The 13,123-nt window shown below is 39.9% G+C and overlaps 1 long non-coding RNA gene across 1 annotated transcript; it reads right to left on the minus strand.

The window, feature by feature from the left end:
* Positions 1 to 10,077: 10,077 nt before the first annotated feature.
* Positions 10,078 to 12,608, minus strand: LOC123583198. Its single transcript, XR_006704772.1, has 2 exons — positions 12,117 to 12,608; positions 10,078 to 10,941 (listed from the first exon to the last, which is right to left on the minus strand). It is a non-coding gene; the product is annotated as an uncharacterized LOC123583198 (long non-coding RNA).
* Positions 12,609 to 13,123: the final 515 nt, after the last annotated feature.

Below are 13,123 nucleotides of genomic sequence, written 5' to 3' on the forward strand. Positions count from 1 at the left end.
TAGAAAGCTGCATGAGTTCTATGTTCGTGCCAGGTGACCACGCTACCCAAGTCCCATGTGTTGAAGAAACCACATGTTCATAGAGCTGTATTTGTAGTAACGAAACACCTGAAACCACCCAAATTTCTATCTGCAGGTAAATGGGTAAATGAACTGTGCCAGGTCCATACGATGGAATACTAGTGTGTGAGTTAAGGATGCTATAACAGAGTACTATAGACTGGGTGGCCTAATCAACAAACATTTATTTTTCATAGCTCTAGAGTCTTTAGGATACCCGCATGGTTGGCTCCTTGGTGGACATTCAGTTCCTGGTTTACAGACAGCCATCTTCCTGCTTCCTCCTCTCAAAAGGACACTAATCTCATCATGGAGGCTCCACCCACATGACCCAATTACCTCCCAAATGCCCCATCTTCAAATACCTTCACCTTAGACCTTCAGCACATGGAGTGGGAGGGGGACACAAACACTCAGTCCATAGAAACTACTCATCATTAAGACAGAACAAACTATTGATATATGCTATAGCATAGATACACAGCAAACTAATTTTACTGAGTGAAAGAGGCAAAGACCAAAGGACACATTTTGTATTATTTCATTTCACTGAGACTGGAGGTCATATTTGTGGACATAAGTGAGTCTCTGGGATGATCCTTAGAGTGAGATTGCAAAGAGGAAATTCTGGGGGACGATGAATATGCTCATAATTTTTCTAAAGGTGATGAGGTCACTGGTATAAACGTATATTAAAACTTACATTGTACATCTTAAGTATGGACGGTTTATTATGTATCAGCTATATTCCAATAAGTTGTTTTTTTTTTTAAAAAAAAAAAACAAAGCAAAACTACCTACCAATACGTAATGCTAATGTTTTTGTGTAGTAAGGGTCTCCCCACCATTGCTTTCCTATTGGCACTATGGAAGAGTGCCAGTTTTTCCTCATCGTTGTACGGCACCTGCCAATTGAGAGGTGAAGGGACACCTCATTATTTTCCTTTGCATTTATTTGATTACTAACAAACTTACTCTTTTTTCAAACATTTAATGTTTATTTTTTGAGAGAGAGAGAGAGAATGCATGAGTGAAAGAGGGGCAGAAAAAGGGAGAGAGAGAGAGAGACAGGTAATTCTAAGCAGACTCCACACTGTTAGTGAGGAACCCAATGCAGGGCTGGAACTTGTGAACTGTGAGATCATCACATGAGCTGAAACCAAGAGTCAGAAGCTCAACCGACTGAGCCACTCAGGCGCCCCTTTCAAACATTTAAAAGAACAGCATTGTTGCTTTCAAATACAGGATGCAATTTACCTACTACTAACTGGCTTTAGTTATTACATTTCTGGGAAGGGTGATTTCCAAAAGACCTTGAATTCTGAATTACTTGACACTTATTTGTGTAAATTCGGGGGAAAGGGGAAGGAAGACTGACAATGAGAGATGGCACAATGCATAAATACAGCACATTGAGCAGATTTTGTTTTGGAACCACTGTGTCAATGTATTTATAAATTAAGAGAACCTTGCTGGGACGCCTGGGTGGTTCAGTTAAACGTCTGCCTTCAGCTCAGGTCATGATCTTACGGCTTGTAGGTTTGAGCCCCACGTTGGGCTCTGTGCTAAAAGCTCAGAGCCGGGAGCCTGCTTCGGATTCTGTGTCTCCCTCTCTCTCTGCCCCTTCCTCACTCATGCTCTGTCTCTCTGTCTCTCAAAAATAAATAAACATTAAGAGACAGAGACAGAGAGAGAGAGAGAGAAACTTGCCAAACAGAAGAGAGAAAACACAAATAAAGTGATCCTTGTTTTCCTACTTCTTCTCTAGTCTGGTCTATCCTCTGAACCTCGCTCCTGTTTCATATTCAGACCACAGAAAATACAATGTTCCATCCACATGTACAGAGATCTCTCCTCACCTCTTCTCTGTTGCACTTTTAACATTTCTAAAATATTTTTGCAAATCACTGAAGAAAGAACAATGACCTTTGTAACAAGTGCAGCTGGGCCATGGCATGGAGCCAGCTGGAAAACTTCCTCTTCTCAAGAGTTTTGCCAATCATTCCTGGCAGGACGCATCACCGTCTGCTCAACTCCCCTGGAAAGCCTCAAATGCAGTTTGCAGAGAAGCTATTAGGGCTTTGGGAGCAGAGAAATTGTTCCATCTGTGAAGACTACTTGCAGATCTTGGGGGTTAGGACTGGGAACATCAATAGAAATGGCCCTGGAGTCCAAGAGGTTTGGAGCGTGCCTTGTGAGGACACCGTGGGGTCAGTTAGGGGATGTGCCACTAATAAAGTGTCAGACTAGGAGCTACATCAGGAAAAATGAGGTGAGGAAGGAAAGAAATGAAAAATCTACTTTTGGGTTACTCACACTCTAGCCACCTTTCTCTCTAATGTGGCTTTCTTTTAAGAGAAATTTTTAGAATGGAACATTTCAGGTGTAATATAGAGAAGACAGTATCCTAAGGTAACTGGCACCAACTTAAACAACAGCCAATTGTGTTTTATTAAACCTGAGCTTCTCAAAATTCAGTGAACATAAAAATTAACCTGAATTAAAGAATGCAACTTTTTGTTGAATATGCTTGGGCCTGACATTGCCCATTTCTAATAAGTTGCTAGATGATGTGGATTTTGCTGGCCAGTGGATCACTCTTGGAGTAGCAGAGTTCTATACCCCTACCTACCTTCACTCTTATTTACTTATTATCCAGTTATCCTGTCATTTCATCCATAAATATTTCAGCAAGTATCCCTAAAATATGAGTTTACTTTAAAACCATAGTCATGGGGCGCGTGGGTGGCTCAGTTGGTTGGGCGTACAGCTTCGGTTCAGGTCATGATCTCATGTTCTGTGAGTTCCAGCCACACATCCAGCTCTGTGTTGATAGTTCAGAGCCTGGACCCTGCTTCAGATTCTGTGTCTATCTATGCCCCTCCCCTGCTCACGCTCTGTCTCTTGTCTCTTTCAAAAATAAATAAACGTTTCAACATTAAAAAAAAAAAAAACATAGTCACGATGCCATTAGTGTACTTGAAAACACAATTCCTCAATAACATGAAATATTCAGTCACTGTTCAAATTTCTCTGATTGTCTTATAGTCGTTTTATTATTTTTTTTCTCCTTTAGTTTGTTGGAATCAGGATTGAGAGAAGTTCTGCACATTACAGTTGTTTGATTTTTCTTGTCTCTTAATCTATAGATGTTCTTCCTCTCCTTTTCTTTCCTTTTCCCCATCTCCCCTTTATATATCTTTGCAAGCTTTTGTTGAAGAAATTGCAGAATTTGTTCTGTAAAGTTTCCAACAGTCTAAATTTTGCCGATTGTGTGGTTTTCATTAACATTCAGTATTCCCCTCTTATCCACGGTTTTGCATTCCACAGTTTCACTTACCCCAGGTCAAACACAGGCCAGAAGCAGAAGATCCTCCTGACATATTTTAGAAGGTCAGGAGCAGCCTAATACTGCATCATGGTATCTACATCATTCTCTCCACTTCATCTCCTCACAGAGGCATTTTATCATCTCACATCTGCACAAGAAGGGTGAGTGCAGTACGATATTTTGAGAGAGAGATCACATGTAAATTTTATTGCAGTCTGTAGCTATAATTGTTTTATTTTATTATTAGTTGTTAATCTCTTACTGTGTCGAATTTATATATTAAACTTTATCAGAGGTACGTATGTAAGTAGAGGAAAAACATATACATAGGGTTAGGTTTCAGCCATCCACTGGGGGTCTTGGAACATATCCCTGAAGATAAGCAGGGACTACTGGATTCCATTTCACCTCATTTTTCCTGTAAAACGGTAGTCAGCCATAAAGGTTAACCTGAGGGTGAGGGGCTAGGGAGTGATGGAGGAAAGGCTCTTTGACGGATGCTATTTTGTAGGTAAGCAAATGTCTGATTCTCCCCCATTTCATCATGTTAGTGGATATTATCGCTCATTGCCATGATTAATTCATTAATTAGAGATTATAAATGTTGATGGTTTATCATTCTCTTATCCTATTATTATCTGGCATAGATTTATAGAAAAAAAATCTTTCCCTATCAACTCTGTGTTTACCCTGTATATTTTGCATAAAAAAGACAAGATAAATGCTTTGTCCTTTCTTTTCTCCACCAGCTTTCAAATAAGAAGTTTGATTACCTAATACTCTTTGAAGTGATTCATTAAACTTTTATTTGTGTAGCTGGAGGCTGATACCATTATAAACACATAGATTTAATTATATTTGGTATTTTTCACTCCATTGCAATTATTATTCTTAGTGATGCTCAAATGTTCTCTCCTTGTCCAGAGTAGCCTCCTTGAGTTGACTCTAGTGTTGTGCTGGCAAATAGGCTCTCAAAAAAAAACAAAAGAACAAAAAACAAAAAACAAAAAACAAAACAAAAAAGTCTATATAGTATGTACCACCGTACCAATTTCTTTGGTGTAAATTCTCCCAACATGGCTGATTGCAAGCTACCAATATTTTAACAACAGAGTCAGAAAATTGTGGATATTTCACAATCAGCTCTAATGATCCTACATATCCTGGCTCCATTCTACCACTGCTCTGGACATCTGTTGGTATAGCCATTAATTAAGCCCTTGTGTGTGTCTTTGCTGCCCTGTATGACAAAATATTCCAAGTTTGTCTTGTACATTTCCTGCCCCAGGCCTGGAGTAGGCCTTTTCACTGAACAGCCCTGTTTCTCTTTAGTGGAATAAGAGAATATTGGCAATAGGGGATAAATTCTTGCTTCTAGACCTACTGGATGAATATGGCTACGAAAATGGCTTCTTTTCAAAAGATAACCTATTTATAGATTTGTACTGGTAATTTTCATTTCAATTCAGGACTACAGTGTTTTTAGTAAACTTTATCTGTTACATACTCCTCTTTTCAGACACACAGAAAATCCCAGTTCCCAATGTACCAACACAATTCTTCATTGGATTTACCCCACAATTCATGTGCAGTAATCTTAGGATAACAATACCAATACTATCTCCAACAATGTGGCCGCTGAAAATATTTTAAGATTTGTTATTGTTTTTTCCTGTAACTCTTTTTATCTTATCACATATCGTGTTAGGAACACATGACCAATTTACTCTGTTGTAAAGTTGATTGAACTAATTCCTTCCATGCAGTTATGCTGTCAATTTGATGAATACTTAAGTTTGTTCGATATTGTTTTTGACTTTCAGGCATTGCTTTTCTAAAATTTAATTTTGTATTCTAATTATGCAAAAATTCCAAAGTCAAATTTATAAAGCAAAGTATATTCAAAGAAGTCTATATCTATCTTTGTTCCTCCACCCTACTTCCTCTCTCCCGCTACAGATGGTATTTTTAATAAAATGGTTTTTGGTTTATCTTTCCATTTAAAAAATATGAATATGCATATACAGTATATTCATATTCATCCCCTTCTTACACGAACTATACTATGCTCATTTATTTCTCCATATTTTTTTAAACTGTATATATTATGGAGGTCAATCCATTGCAATACATGGGCATACTATTATTGTTTATTCAACCACTGCCTCAATGATGAAGTTTTGGATCATTTTTAGTCTTTTTATTACAGATATGCTAAGCCTGTACTTTTGCCAGCATATCTAGGGGATAGATTCTTCGAAGAGGCTTTGCTAGATGAAAGAATACATGTGTACATAATATTGCTAAATATTCTTTTCTCAATTACTGACCACCTTTAAACGCAAAAGGCAGAGAAAAGTAGAAGTCTTGAAGCACAAGTTCACCCATCACTGGTACTGGTTTCTGAGTTTAAAGTCAGTCTCCCTGACTTCAGCAAACTGAGTACTGATCTAAGAAATCTTCGCTTCATTTTTCATGACAGCTTCATTCTCTTGTCTAGAAACATCAAATGTTTTGAAGGTTTTTTAATACTACCTAATTTATCTAAAGATGATATGTCTAAAATCATAACACAAAAATATAAGCTTTATAGAATTTTAAAGGCGAAATGTGTGTTTTGAAAATATTTTCCTTTATTACAAATGGAGAAATACAGATATTAAATAAAAGAAGAATAAAGAGTATATTACTGGAAGAGGCAAGCTTAGAATCCAGGCCTCACTTCCTGGGTTCAAAACCTTTCATCTGCATCTGAGATTCTCAGATCATTATTCCAAAAGACACATGATTCCATATGAAAAACATGGTGCATCTTTTTGGAATGTGATTCTAAGAAGTGATTTGATTCCATGGTAAGTAATATAAAATATTTTTGTATCTCAACATATAATTGGGGTAGTAGGAAAAAAATCACATGACGTTTTTAATGATAAAACATAGAACACTGTAAACCTCTCTAGCTTGTAGCATCCCATGTAGCATCTTACATCCATGAACTTCCAAAGTACCAGTTCATTCTCCTCTGTCTGAGAGCACTTGATGGGAAAATTTGAGGAGCATTGTCCACCAGTGTGCTACCTTTCCTTTGGAGTTGATAAGGATCATTTTCACTGGTCTAGTAATTAGCATGTGTACATCCTACCTGAATTGGGCTATGTATGTGACCGAGGAGGAGAAAGAAAATGAGGAAGTTACTGGTTTATCCTGTCCCCAGAGATCAGTTGGCTTCACTTTGATTCACACTTAGGTAAAAGATAAAGATCAGGCCTCCTTACCCAAGTCAGGCTGAGAAGTCTTAGAACATTCTCTGCTGCCTACCATGTAAATGCTATCACAAAATGAGGAGGAGTTGGCTGGGTAGGAGTTGCTATAAAAAAAAAAAAAAAAAAAAAAAAGGAAACCCACAGTTTTCCTCACTGTATTCAGAGGAATAAATAGTCCAAATGGCTGTCATATAAATATCTTAAGCTAGAACATCACATTCTAAACAAAGACTAATTATGAAGAAAAGTTGTTTATGGCCTAGCTTATGACCTAGCAACGTGGTTCAGTCTGAATGCTTTTTAATTCCCTTGAGGACCCATTAACTCATTTCTTTGGAGGAATCATGGGAATCAATCTCGAAAATCAATGCAGAAGGTGAAAATAAAGTATGGAAATAATTACCGTAGTAAATCCCTTAAAGCAACATATGGAGTGTACATGGTTCCATACACACAACCCTATACAGTGATTTCTTTGCAAATCCAGAATTTTAACAAAGGCAAAAATAAAAGAAAGAGGTGAGTGCAGATGTCTGGGCTTTCAGTCCATTTTCATTTTTTTGAAGTTAGCTATCAGATCCCTGGGAGTTGATAATAGATGAAAAGAAAATTCTAAAGTTCTCTTGTTTACAGGGTATATACCATTCTGACTCAGCATTAAGTCAATCCTTAAATACCCAAACCACTATTTAGGTGATATAAAGGGGTAAGGAGAGAGACCAGTTATTCCAAAGTCTGTTTTGATTGGTTGGTGCTTGTGTGTGGTTATTATATTTGTTAAATATATGATTGTAGAAATCAGATGAAATGCAGGAGTTGATGCATGCACAGCATATGGGTACTTCAGGTCGCAGGAAATGGAGTTTATATTTTATAGTATTACTTTTCCTCTGATAAAGTATCTGCATATCTCAGTCATCTTAAATTACTCTAATCCAAACTGCATACCAACAAGGCAAAATGTGACTAAATCAAATTAATCGAGCTGGCAATGAAGCCCTGGGAGTTTATTCAGCTAATTAAGATCAAAGGTTCTGAGGATTGTCCATAATAGTTGATTTTAAAGGACAAGCTTCTTTTCTTGCGTGCGACTTCCTGTTAAAGGTCTGGATGTTTGTGCTCCATGGAACAGTGGTAGTTCTGGGTTGGAAAGTTGCTTAAGCCATCACGCAACTAAGAATCAGAGTTAGTGGCTTGCAAGCAGTGGAAAAAGAAAGCTGGCTGAGAAATGTTTGGGGATGTTTTTAATGCTTTTGGGTCTTTTGCCACAATGTGCTTTCAGTTATTTGATCACCAAATGTGCACCCTTACAAAATGTGCCTTTTTTTTTAAATTTCCACTGAAAGATTTGCATAAAGTATCTGTTTGACTAAAGGCACCTGGGTGGCTCAGTAGGTTAAATGGCCAACCTTGGCTCAGGTTATGATCTCATGGTTTGTGGGTTCGAGCCCCACATTCGACTCTGTGCTGACAGCTCAGAGCCTGGAGCCTGCTTAGGATTCTGTGTCTCCCTCTCTCTTGGCCCCTCCCCTGCTCGCACTCTGTCTCTCTGTGCCAAAAATAAATAAACATTAAAAAAATTTTTTTTAATAAAAATTAAAAAAACATAAAAACAAAGTATCTGTTTAACTAGACTGACTAGCTGGAGAGTCTGCAGTATAGAAGGACAAATTAGGGAACTGTATGTATCCACACTGAGCAAGGAATTGACAAAGCCATTTGTCACACCCCAAGGTTTAATATCGATTCAAAAGCCTTTAGTGAGACCAGGAATTGAGAGATCCATTTGATGAAACTTATGAAAACTTCAGAATTTAGAACAATAACCTGGTGACGCTGCACTCACGTCAGATCATGTGAACCAGTAGCCACGATGACAAACAAATCTTCTCTGGGCACTGTCACACCATGCGAGTGACAGAGTGGCTGCTGCCCTGTGAGCCCACACGGCTCTTAGGGACTGTCACCTCTTATCACCACTCTTCTCCCAAACCACACAGCCTATCGAAGTGTTTCTCCCAACCAACGCACACAGCACTCATCCTGAGAATTATAGTAATTTCTTTCATTTTCTTATATGTACTATAACGTTTAATACCTCCACTAAATAGGCCCTTGGAAATGGTCCAACCTGCCTCAGCATAGGGTTTGAGGCAGGACCCAGGTGTCAGTCAGGACACAATTTTGAGTCCCAACTCTCTGCCACTTACAAGTTATGTACGATTGAACAATTTACTTAACTTTTACAAGCCTCAGTTTCTTTTTCTGTAAATTGAGGCTAATCATACCTACCTAATAGAATTGTCGTAAGCATTAAATAATGCTTCCTGCCCAAGTCCCTTAACACAGTGCTAAATACATAAGAAGCACTCTATAAATGTTAACTATATATTTTTTTTAAATGTTAAGAAGGGGGTGGAGGGGTGCCTAGGTGGCTCAGTGGGTTAAGTGTCCAACTTCGGCTCAGGCCATGATGTCGCTGCTCGTGAGTTCGAGCCCCGCGTCGGACTCTGTGCTGACAGCTTGCCCTGGAGCCTGCTTCAGATTCTGGGTCTTCCTTTCTCTCTGCCCTACCCCCGCCTCCTCTCTCTCTCTCTCAAAAATAAACAAACATTAAAAAAAAGAAGGGGGTTGAAATGTAAAGATGAAATTCAAAGGGGCCTATTCATCTCAGGCGCCCCATTGAAATTAGCTCAGTATTGGAGTGAGTTAAATGTAATTGTTGGTATCTGACAGGTTTTGACCTATAGAAATGGCAGTTTTATCTGTTTAATGTCATTGTGTTCAAAGAAGTACAGAAAATGAATAAGCTTGCTGATTAAGAATTCTGCAGGATGAAGGAGTGCCTGGGGGGCTCAGATGGTTAAGCGTCTGATTCTTGGTTTCGACTCAGGTCACGATCTCACGGCTTCATGGGTCCGGGCCCCCTCATTGGGCTCTGCGCTGACCGCACAGAGCCTGCTTGGGATTCTCTCTCTTCTTCTCTCTTCGCCCCCCCCCCCACTCATTTGTCTCTGTCTCTCTCAAATAAATAAAATAATTTTAAAAACGTAAGAAAAAAAGAATGTTGCAGGATGGCGATTCTGTGCAGAATGTTCACTATGTCCTCCCCCTGTATCTCTCAGTTGCTTCCATACCTGGTTTAAGATGGAGGTGATTACTGAAAAGCTGTCTGCACTGGAACATAAGTTCTTTAAAAGACAGTTCTTGTGCCTTGCTACATTTGCTCCTGGAAATAAAGCCTCCTTAACATAAAAAGCTCAATATCATATAAAGTATAGAAATTCCCTCAGGAGAACTCTTAAGAGACTCTCAAAAAGGACAAAGGGAAAAGAAAGGAAAAATATTGCTCTTTACTTATGTGTTGTTTTGCCTTTATATGTCCCTGTGGTTTTCCTAAGCAGGAATGATCAGGTCACCACCTATGTTGGAAACTAATTTTATTTTCAACATGTTGGTCAAGGCCGCTTATGTCCTAAAACTCTTTCCACTGGGAAGAAAGGAAAAAGAGTGTGCTGCGTCTTCCACACTAGCGTCAGAAGGCAAGAACTTTGGAATACACACCAAGCATCTCATTTAGAGACTTTGGGCAAGAATCACAAAGCACTTGGACTTGTGGCAAAAGCCAAAATGAAAGTCAGTTGTTTCTTCTTCTTTTGCCAATTCCAGTGGCAGGCTCTGGCCTGCAGATCTCAGGATTTTTAAATGTCTTTCCAGCACAGAACTGCTTTCATGTTTGTATTCTTATTGCTAAATCTGGACCTCTTCTCACAGCGTCCTTCTTGCATTGTGTCCAGGAGCCCTTTTTTGTTTGGAAGTGTTCTGAGTTTTCTCTTCATGGAAACCAACGCCCCAGTTTGCACTGATGTAAATGTCCTTCCTGCCTCCTACACTGTGGAGCACGGCTTGCCAAAATGCATTAAAAAGCGAATCCATTTGAGTAAGGGCCATGAAATCAAACTGTTTACAAGCCTTCATGTTCTTTATTGAATACTTCAGAATTCCATTTTTAAATCTTTCAATATGGAAGCCATCAAGAGACTCTCACCCAGCCACAAACAACAACAGAGGCTAACAAAATCCTAGCATTACTGATGTCCTGAAGTAGTTGTGATGCCCTTATCTTCCAGATGTCTTTCTTCTTCATTCACTTGATTGTATCCTAAAATTAGGAAGCCTGTGAAATCTTTTGCAGGCAGAAGATTGTTTGCTGTCTGGAAGTTGGAAGAAGAGCTTGGAGTCCAAGCTTAGTACTGGTGTGCATCCGTTCTCCTTCTTCAACAGGCACTGAGGGTACAAAGACAAATGGAAGACTATTCCCATCGGAAGGATCTCTCATCCAGTTAGTGAGGAAATGAGAGAAATGAAGGATCGGGAGGCAGGCACGCAAGAGTTGCCATGGGAAAACCAAGGGAGGTTACCGAAGGGTTGCAGGAGAAGACATTTTACCTATGTCCCACAAGACACCAGGAAAAAAAAAAAATCATACAGATGTAAAATAACACATTTCCAACCTAGGACAAAACAAGTGTGAAAGCATATGTGGTGGTTGTTTTAGTTCGGGCTGTTATAACAAAAGCCCATAAACAGAAGTTTATTCTCACAGTTCTGGAGGCTGGAAGTCTGAGCTCAAGGTGCCGTGGTGGGCGGGTTCTGGTGAGAACCCCCTTCTGGGCTGCAGACTGCTGACTTCTCACTGTGACCTAATGTGGTGGGAAACGAGCTAGAGAGCTCTCTGGGGTCTCTTTTATAGCACACTAATCCCACCCATGAGGGCTTTGCCCTCATGACCTAGTCACCTCCCATAGGCCCCACCTCCTATGGGGGTTAGGATTTAAATAAATGAATTTGGGGGAGACAAATACAAGCATTCATTCCATAACAGTGGTAACGGTGCACTGGCTCTCAAACTTGTAACCACAAGACAAATTTTAAAAGATACTCAAGCTGGCGTTTCATCCTTAGAAATTCCACTTGAAATGGTACAGCATTCGTTCTGGGCATTGGGACTTTTAGAAGCTCCACTGGGTATCAGAATGTGCTGCTCATGTTGAGAACCTCAGTTGTAAATTTTCCTCTATCTGGACTGTAGAGCTTGTGGGGGATGAGTAGAGAAGAGACTGATAAAGTAGGTGGGGATCACTGCGTGAAGCTCAGACTTAAAGTAAAGGTAATGGGGTAGTCCTCAAGGACGTCATACAGGTAAATAATAAAATCGAATTTGCTGATTAGAGCAAGACCTTAGCTAGGTGGCAGTTGAATGGATTGTGGACATGACATTGTGAGTATATTGTGGGTGGGGTGGGAAAAGGGATAATCCTCAGGGAAAAAAAATAGACTTCTCAGAGGAAGGCTATGGTTGGGACTCGGGAAGGACCTGTTGACAGGTGGCACTAAGGCGGTGCGAGGGCTGCACATTGCAGCCTAATACAGCAGTGACAGATGAGCATAGGAGTCCTTACCTGGGTAATTCCACACATACACCCACATTTTCCAAGGCTTCAGGATAAAGAAGAGGCTTTTTTTTTGTTGGTCTACCTGGATTACTGTCCTTTGTGCTTGTCTCCTTTTTGCTTGTGGAGAATAATCCTCGAGGAACTGCAACTGAGCTCAAAGCTAATCAGAGTGGTAAGCATCTTTTAATAAAGAAAATGAGGTAATTCGACAGGGCTTTCGTTCCTTCCTTCCGTTTTGCAAGCCAAGGCACATTTCTTTGCTTCTTCTATCCTTGCTCCTCTGAAAACACTGCAGCGATTAAAAAAAAAAAAAAAAGGCTCTTTTGTCTGAGTTCTCTGAGATTCTCTTCCTTTATTGATAAAAATGTTACCAACCAATCGGGCGGTTTCACCAGTCCTAAGTACCCCACCAGCTACTTTGGCCTCCAGGCCGTGTCTCCTGTCCTGCAGAAGAACTGATTTCTTCTGGTTCAGTCCTTAAACAGCTGAAGAACTTACAAGTGCCCTATCAGAATAATTATGGCCAGAAGAGATGTAGCAATGGTGTGTGGCTAATTGGCAGGGTGAGCTCTGGCTTATGTAACGGTTACCTCTGGCAATTTGTCCTAACACCCCTTTTGGCAGCAATGCCGTGGTATTTTTAATGGTAAGAGCTTGGCTAGCATTCAGCCAATGAGCTTGTTCATTTGGCTGGCTGCAGTTAGAGTTACTGTTTCTTTCACCTTGTTTCCAGCCAGACCTGGTTCTGTAAATATGTCACTGGGGGTTTGGATGGAGCTGTGTTCTGCCTCGGTGCCTTAAATCCATTATTTCAGTTCAAAAGTCATTTTACCTTTACACAAAGAGGTCCCATGATGGATCTGACCTTAATCCCGGGTGTCAGTTGGACTTGTAGAGAGGGAGTCAGGTGTTCCAGATTTTAATGACACTTTACAATTTTCGAAGAGGATTTGAGGATTGTCAACAGAGAGGAAAGCAGCCTGGCTCTTGGGTGGGGTGGATTCGTTAGGAGT

This window comes from Leopardus geoffroyi, chromosome B1, assembly GCF_018350155.1.
Source record: "Leopardus geoffroyi isolate Oge1 chromosome B1, O.geoffroyi_Oge1_pat1.0, whole genome shotgun sequence".
In the NCBI taxonomy this organism is placed as follows: Eukaryota; Metazoa; Chordata; class Mammalia; order Carnivora; family Felidae; genus Leopardus; species Leopardus geoffroyi.